The sequence below is a fragment of the Corvus brachyrhynchos genome, unplaced genomic scaffold, assembly GCF_000691975.1.
Source record: "Corvus brachyrhynchos isolate BGI_N302 unplaced genomic scaffold, ASM69197v1 scaffold28, whole genome shotgun sequence".
Classification (NCBI taxonomy): Eukaryota; Metazoa; Chordata; class Aves; order Passeriformes; family Corvidae; genus Corvus; species Corvus brachyrhynchos.
The window spans coordinates 9267030-9275785 of NW_008246058.1; positions in this window are offsets into that span (position 1 = coordinate 9267030).

Consider the following 8756-nt stretch of genomic DNA (forward strand, 5'->3'; position numbering starts at 1 on the left):
CTCTCTGAGCATGCTTTGTGGGGAAACTGAGGCAGGAGAGGGTTTCTTCTAGTTGTACCTGTTGGAACGCTAAACAAAAATAGTTAATCTCTTCCCTCCCCCTTTTCATCCCCCCTCGGCATTGGAGAGGAGTTGTAGGGGAAGGGAATTCTATAGGGAAGCCATGGGGTGAAAAACAGATTAGGAATAAACTGGGGATGGGGTAAACTTAGGAAAGGGTTCATATTGGGTATAGGGTAAAAGGGGAAAGTAGGTAGGGAAGGGTAGGGAAGGGAAGTTGCTGGGATGGATATTGTTTATAATTTTGTGCATAACGTCTGCCTTTGACTGGAATACCTCCAGGCCCAGTAACATTTGCTGCTTGTAAACCCTTCCTTCCTTGCACTATATCAAATTGTACAACTTCCCCATCTCCTACACTTTGCAGGTAATTTTTAGGGTTATTCCTTTTAATGGCAGTTCTATGAATAAATCTTCCCCTGTATAAATCCATAGTTGTTTTTGACATTGTACCATTTCACAGTTCCTGTGATTTTCATTGCTACAACTTCTCCTATCACACGCTTGCGTGATTGTCATGGCTGCTTCTCCTGCGTGGCTGCTGCCTTGCTGACTCCAATGTCTCAGCCAGGGCCTCGCGTTGCGGCTGCTCCGCGCCCTCCAAGCAGCGCTGCTCCGGCGCGTGTCTGGGCTCTGTGTGGCCCCGCGTTGCCATCAGCACCAGCGCGGTGCCCTGCGAGTGGGTCCACTCCACTAACTCCACGCTGCTTTGAGAGTGGCCTTGTTCCGGCTCGGAGCTGCGCTGCATGGCTTCTCGTGTCGCTATGGAAGCCGCCTCTTCTCGCTCTACAGGGCTCTCCGAGCCGTGTGCTCAGAGCGGGCTTCCACACCAACCCCCGGATCCTGGCTGCTCATGGGGGCCGCCTCTCTGCTGCACGTGGCCCACGGCACCCACGGTGCCTGTGGCGTCACTCCCTCACTCTCGGTCAAGCGGCCGGGGACCCCGAGACAGGGATGGGGTCTGCGATAAGGCGCGCATTCCCAAGGGGGCCGGGCCCATCCAGCACAGGCACCTCCACTGGCACGGCTGCAGTCACGTGCTCCTGGGATGGCTGCCATGCGGTCTCGGCCACGGGATTACAGTCATCCTCTGCTCTACGGGGAATGGGACCATAAAATTACAAATGCTCCTCAAGAGCTTCACTGATTACAAGGGATGCACGGAGAGGTTCTATCACTAATGCATGTTCTGTTTGATCCTTTATCTCACATAAGATCTTGGACCAAAAACACCCGTGACTAGTTCCAGAAGGATCAATATCAAAAAGTAAGTCTCAAGAAATATAAAAGAAATTTTTGAAAAGCCAGTTAAAAAAATGTTCTAGATCTCCCGGAACAAATACTTTCCTGTTTTGTTGTTCAAGGATTACTTTAACTTCTTGATACATTTCTTTCTGTGGCTCAGAGAGCCACATTTCCTACGATTCTTCCATAGTCCCGAGAGAATATCCAAACCAAGGCGAGAAGAGAGAGATCTAGAGTGGGTTTTACTCACAAATAAATTTTCTGTCCTTAGGGATCGGTGATCATTCTGCTCGCATTACCACCATTTGTTACAGTGCAGATACTGCAACACATGTATGAATCAATGAGGCTCATGGAAAAGAATATATATATATGGACTGATTCTTGATAGATGTTTCAGACAGATGTTTATTTTCCCAGACGCATGGCTGAGGATCTGCCGAGGAACTGAGGCAATCACGGGACCCGAGGGTCCTTGCCCACGCAGGGGAACACAAAACAACCAATGGGGAACGAGGCTGAGCAGGTGGTAGGGAAACCCCGTGCCTCCCCCCCAGGACCCCTCTCCCAGGACCCCATGGCAGGGGGAGGGCCCCAACACTCACCAGTTGGAAGTTGGGGATGTGTAAGTATTTTATTGTGTTACATTAACTATTCATCAATAATAGGTTTTTTGGATACCTGGTGGGCTTCATAATCTAGCTTGATAAAGACGACATGCAAGGACCTCCTGGAAATGTTTACAACACCCAAGCTTATCCAAAAACTAATTGTTATGCCAAAACCAGACAAAATTTGGCAGTACCTATTTAACAACTCTTCTATAGAGAACAGTATCTTACCCAAAACCTTCTGATTTTAATAGATGTCTGTGAACTGTGGCAAAAGCTCTTCATGGTTAAGCTGACTTACAGTGTTCTGTGCTCTGAACAACCATTAGGAAACCAATCATCCACAACAGGGACAAATGGGTAAAGAAATGGGTATTACTTCATACTGTACTGGATTTGATCCTGAGGACAAAGCTGTATTCACAGTAATGAGTAATGTCAGGGGTTAAGAGCAAGGCATTTAATTTTTACTTGGTTCAATTTTAATCTGTATCATGGAGATATTAATACTACCCCACTCAATATCAAATCCCTTAAAATACTGGAAAGGCATTAAATGAACTTTATATAAAAGGAGTTTCTAGAACGTTATGATCAATCTCTCTATGCCTACCACACATCATTTTTATGAAGAAGTAGGAGAAATAATTCCTCTTGCAGACGTAAAAAAGTTTCATAGCCAGTAACTTGACACATCCTACATTGGTTTCCCTGTTTTCATTCCTGAAACTTTTCTTTTGCTTGTAAAATACAGTTGTTTTTTTTGACTTGTTTCTTGCCAGTTGCTAACATACAGTGAACATCCATTAGTTAAGATTCCATTAATTTCCTTATTTCAATAGAATTATAGGACTGCTGAAATGACTTTAAAAACACATCCCATTCATTTTTCTATCCTAAGATTGACATTGTACTGTAACTTTTATGGGTTTTGTTTTGATTCTTTATAAGAATTTTCATTTGCTTAATTGAACAGTTTCTGGTCTTGATTAAACATAAAAATGTGCTTTTTAATATATTGTTCAGTCATGTAAAACATATATAATGATTACTTTTATACATATCTTCTCTTATTACAAAATACTTGTTTTCTTATGGGAGGCTAACTGCTTTAGTGTACTATTCATTGCTTATAGTGTTCTCATATCTTTATCTGGGCTGCACCACACAGAAACTTAACACATCTATTAATGTGGATTTTGCTAAGAGAAGCATAACAAGTTCTTACACATTTATGGTAATTGTGAACTTATTTGTCAACTAAGAAATTGGTTAAGAGGAAAGAAAAATTTAATAAGCTTTCAGAAACCTGCTGTTTTGAGGTGGCATGAGATGGAAGTCAAAATGTTTAAGATTAGTGGAAAACAAATTACCTCAAGAGTCATTCTTTCCTTCATTTCTATGATTTGCATGTGATAAGAGAACATTACAAGTGTCATGATACTTGGTGTGTGTTGTGTAAGAAATTATGGTTAGTATGTCTTAATTGTTTTAATTAAAACTGGATCTTCCTCAGATAAGTGCTCCTGAATGGTTGAATATCTGTGCAAAATGTTCAATCATAGTTATTTTAGAAAAACTTTCAGTGTAGCAGTGGTACTTTTCTCTCTTGTGGTGGAGTCATTAAATGGCCAAAGGAGAGATGTAATTGCAGTCATAGGTAACCCTCATTAGAGTGTATTACCAATATAGAAGAGAACAGTTATTAAAGGGAAATTGTTGAGAAAACTGCCATAGAATATAATTATTTCAGAATAGGTATAAGAGTTAATCTCTCTCAGTTAATAAAGTCCAAAGAATTGCACCTATCCACAGGAAAAAAAAAAAAAATCTGCATTGAACTGGGATTCAGGAGTACAAGCTGGATAGCTAAAGCAGTTCCTGACAATGTAAATCCTCATGTTCAGTGCAACATGCTGTGACAGATCATTAAATGACTTCACTCATATTTAATGATAGACTAAGAGATTCTGCGTTTTCCACAGACCAAGGAACTCTAGAAACTAAATGTGATCAGAAATGGCTGCAGAAACAGATTTTATCAGTAACTTACTTCAGCAAATCTGTCTGTGGTATCTCTGTATCCTAGGCCCTTTTCTCAATATATATTAATCATTTTTTCTAACTTTCATCAGTTCTAGTATAAGATATTCATGAATGTGACTGCTGACAGCACAAGTAATCAAATAAGTAGCATTTAGATAAAACTATGACAAACTATGACAGCAATTTATAAAGTACAGAACTTTTATATTGTGGTTATTGTACTTTAATCTGAGGTTGTTGCAATTGTTTTACTACATTAAACACAATTTCTTTGTTTCTGTTTCACATAAATTAGAGCATACCTTGGCTCCTCAACTATCACCTGGTTTTGAAGTGCTAAGTGAGCATGACACTGGTTGAACTTATTTCTGCTTGTTTTATACATACTTTTTTTTGTAGAATGTGTTAGAAAAGAACTTCCTCAGAAGAGAAATTGCAAAAGAATAAGAAAAAAAGAATATGTTCTATTTTTGAAATTCCAATGGAATAAAAAATTCTAATCACCAGAAGATTGTGACTTGCAAAGTTGTCACACAGGTCGAAGCCAAGGAGTGCAGCTTGTCTTAGTACAGTTCACAAGGCTCCAAGCACAAAAACTGACAATCTAAAATCCCTAGACTGGATCAGTTCAGAGATCTTAGTTTTCTGAGTTCCTTGCTGCAGATACAGAAGCAAAAAGGCTAAATGAAGAGTAAAGTAGCAGATCTATTACCAGAAGACTGAAATTACTTTAGATTTCCTAATTTCACATTGGATTAGCATTTCTGCTCCTAAAGAAATGGTCATACTTGCATTTCTCTTCAGTAACAAAATCTTCATGTCTCTGAAAGCTTTCAGCCCTATGACAAAACAGGATTCATGTGGAGATACAGACATATTTAATAGGCAAAATTCTGAAATTGTTAGATATCTTCCTAGGCTCAAGAAGTTTAAAAAAAAACAAAACTGGATTTCATGTCTTCCCTTTGAGAGAAGTGGTAAGTGAAATAGTTCAAATTGTTACCTGTTGAAAATGCAGAGAATAAAACCAACTTCTACTTCCTTGAATGGTTCCAGTTGCCAGTTACCAGTTACAATAAAGATAATTAGCTATTTAAGAAATTAAACAATAGAAAGAGAACATATTTAACTTCCAGCCTGGTTTTTTCCCAGCTGAGTGAAATCTTTTCACCATATTTATCTATATGAATCAGTGTGATATTATTTGAACCATACCACTTTTCACACTAGGTTCTCATTTCTTCATATTCTTCTAACCTAAATAAAAAAATATTCTCTTATTTGAGCCTTGGAACTTTATCATTGAATGAGGTGGCATGGAAAGACAAGAGAAAACACTCGGGCATCAAACATGTGACTAGAAGGCAGCTATCTGATTTGGAATCAGTCATCAGCACTCTTTTTCTCTCCAGCTGAAGACCTCCATCTTTCTTGCTCCTGTCTCACCAACTGGTCAGAAAGGGGAGATATACCACAGCCTGGATAATGAAGGGGAAAGGAATAGGGATGCAGCAATCTAAATTTAATTTACTTACTGCAGAAGAATACCTCTAGAACCTTAAGGAAGCACTGAAATCTGTCTAAATCATCTAATTTTTCACAAAAATTCAGCATATGATGTTCACATCCTTCCCATGAGGTGTTGATCTGACACCAGGGTAAATGAAAACACTTATGGGTTAGTGTCTATTTTTCTAGACAAACTTTCATGGACAGACAAGCCTCTCTTTAAAATTCTAATTATCTACATGATGTAAAACCTTGGGGCTCAGCAATTATGTGTACAAGCAAATGTGATGAACAGGACTAGGACAGTGATTGTCCCCCTGTATGAAACATAGATTTAGAAGAAACATAAAGATTTTTGTTATAGGCCAGCTGTGTTGAGATTAGTTGGAATAGGAAAGAACTTGGGCCCAGTGAGAGTTAATTAAAATAGTTAGGAGAGCTGGACCTGAAATGGGTTTTAAGATGTTAGTAACTGATTACCAAATAACTGATGATCTGTCATTTGCATGCTTGCTTACCTGTGCTTAGAATGAGGAGTAGAAACATTGATAAGTTGGTGTAGAGAGCAAGCACAACCACCAATTTCCTCCCTTTGTGGGAACCCGTCCAAAAGTCGGAAAGAGGAAACTTAGAGGTCACTAAAGTAATTAGGATTGTTAAAGTTCAGAAAGGCAAAAAGGTCAAAATGAGGAAGATGAGTTACTTCATCTTTTTTAGGACCACTGACCCAATTCAAGTCCACAGACTCAGTTGAGAACACACACTACACATGCTTAATGACATTTAAGCTCATTTCCATATGAAGTGGAGAATGGGAGGTGTTAACGTTATGAATATACATTTGTATTTTGGATATTCATAATATTTGGAAATAAAAGGTATTGTGTTTGCTTGTTTCAGGGCCCTGAATCTTAGGGAGCTGTCCCATGCAGTGCCTGGCGCCAAATAAAACATACACTTTCTAACTCTAAACTGTTAGAGAGTTTTTGTCTGTCTCAGTTGGATATTGATATTAGATCAATATTCATATTTTGGTAAATCATGTATTCAGCGCTGGTGAGGCTGCACCTTGAATCCTATGTTTGGTCTTGGACCATGCACTACAAGAAAGACTTTGAGGTGCTTGAGCATATTCAGAAAAGATGGTGAAGGGTCTGAAGCACTGGTCTTGTGAGGAGTGGCTGAAGGAGCTGGAGTTATTTAGCCTGGAGCAAAGGAGGCTCAGGGGAGACCTTACCACTCTCTACAATACCAGAAAGGAGGTTGTAGCCAGGTGCAGGTGAGTTTCTTCACCCAACTGAAAAGTGAAAGTAGAAGAGAAGATGGCCTCAAGTTGCACCAGGGGAGGTAGAATCATCGAACATCCACAAGGATCATCAAAGTCCAACTCCTGGTCCTGCACAGGACAGCCCCAAAAATCACACCACATGACTGAGCGCATTGTTCAAATGCATCTTGAACTCTGTCAGGCTGGTGCTGTGATGACTTCCCTGGGGAGCTGTTCCAGTGCCCATCCCCCTGGGTGAAGAAACTTTTCCTGATATCCAACCTAAATCTCCCTTGACACAGTTTCATGCCACTCCCTCAGGTCCTGTCACTGATCACCAGTGAGAAGAGATTGGTGCCTATCTCTCCACTTCCTCTTGTCAGGAAGTTATAGACTGCAATGAGGTTTCTCCTCAGTCTCCTTCTTCAGGCTGAACAGGGCAAGTGACCTCATATGGCTTCCCTCCAAAGCCCTTCACGATCTTCCTTGCCCTTCTTTGGACACTCCCTAATTTCTTTATATCTTTTGTAAATTGTGGTACCCAAAACTGCACATAGTACTTGAGGTGATGCCACACCAGTGCAGAGAACAGTGGGACAATCACCTCCATTAGGGTGATTTTGTTTGGATAATAAGAAAAATTTCTTCACTGAAAAGATGTTCAGAGATTGAAACTGGGAAGTATTGGAGTCACCATCCCTGGAAGTGTTTAAAGGATAAGCATATGAAGCACTTGGAGTAATAGATTAGTGATGGATGTGGCAGTGTTAGGTCAGTGGTTGGACTTGTTGATTTTAGAGTTCTTTTCCAACATAAATAATTATATGAATATATATTTTTTTTCTTTTACCATCAGTAAGTTGCTGCTAGGGGTTGTAACTAGAAAATACAACTACAAGGTTTGAATGCTTGAGAGATGTTTTACCAACTCTGTAGATTGAGATGTCTCTTTAGAAAAAGCATTTGAAGGGTATTTCCATGGGTGTAATATTCATCCTTGAATTTTCTTCAGTTCTGCTAAACACAGTAAGAAGGTGTATCCATAGAAATATAGATGGTCACCAAATTTTTACGCACCACTTCTGCCTTCGTTTTTTCTTAAAAAAATTTTGAAAGTCATCTGTAAGGTAAAGACATTTTAATGTCAGAATTTCAAAGTCAATCAGGAGTAGAGTGCACATCAATGTCCTTGAGAAAAAAAGAAAATTAAATACAGACATGAAAGTAAGCCTTATCATTCCGATGGATTATTTTTGAATCAGCATCTCTTGTCACTTTACAAAATGACAAAGCTAAAATTTTAGCAGATCAATCTTAATCATTGTCGCGGGTTCGGTTTGTAACCAGGCGGAAACACCAATTTAGTGTAGTGGTTTGGTCCAAAATACTCATTACTGTTTATCTGCTGTGAGATAAGAATTAGGAGAAATGCAAAACAGGCACCAAACTTGAAAGAATATAAAGAAGTTTATTAACAGACCTAAAAGAAGGAAAAAAAATTATACCACCTTCAGAACTCTCCTCCTCCCCCCACCTTTCTCCCTTCTCTCACTGACAATGTGAAAAGACAACCCATAAGATGTTCAGTCTGTTTACCACTTCCATAATAACCTTGTTCAGTCCATTTAGAAAGAGAAGTCTCTTCTTGCTCATGCTATGAAAACATTATCACAACGAGACAGCCGCCCACTTCCAAATATTGTTCAGTCCATTTAGGAAGAGGAGTCTCTCTGCCTGCGTGTGAGTCCTTTCCCCCGACTTGCAGCTTTTCCCGCAACTGCTTTTCGAGGGTCCACTCTTGAAGTTTTTTGGGGTACAATTTTAAGGTTGAGCCGTTCAGAAACAAAAACAGAGGCCCCTCTCCTTCCCTGGGAGCAAAGGGTCTTCATCATCTTCATTGTTAGGACTATCTCTGGGAGCATCTTTAGGAACTGAGGTTTTCTCCTTTCCCATTTGGAGCAAAAGTCCTCATCTGGTTCATCTCTCCAGACTGAGGCTTTCTCCTTTCCCGTTTGGAG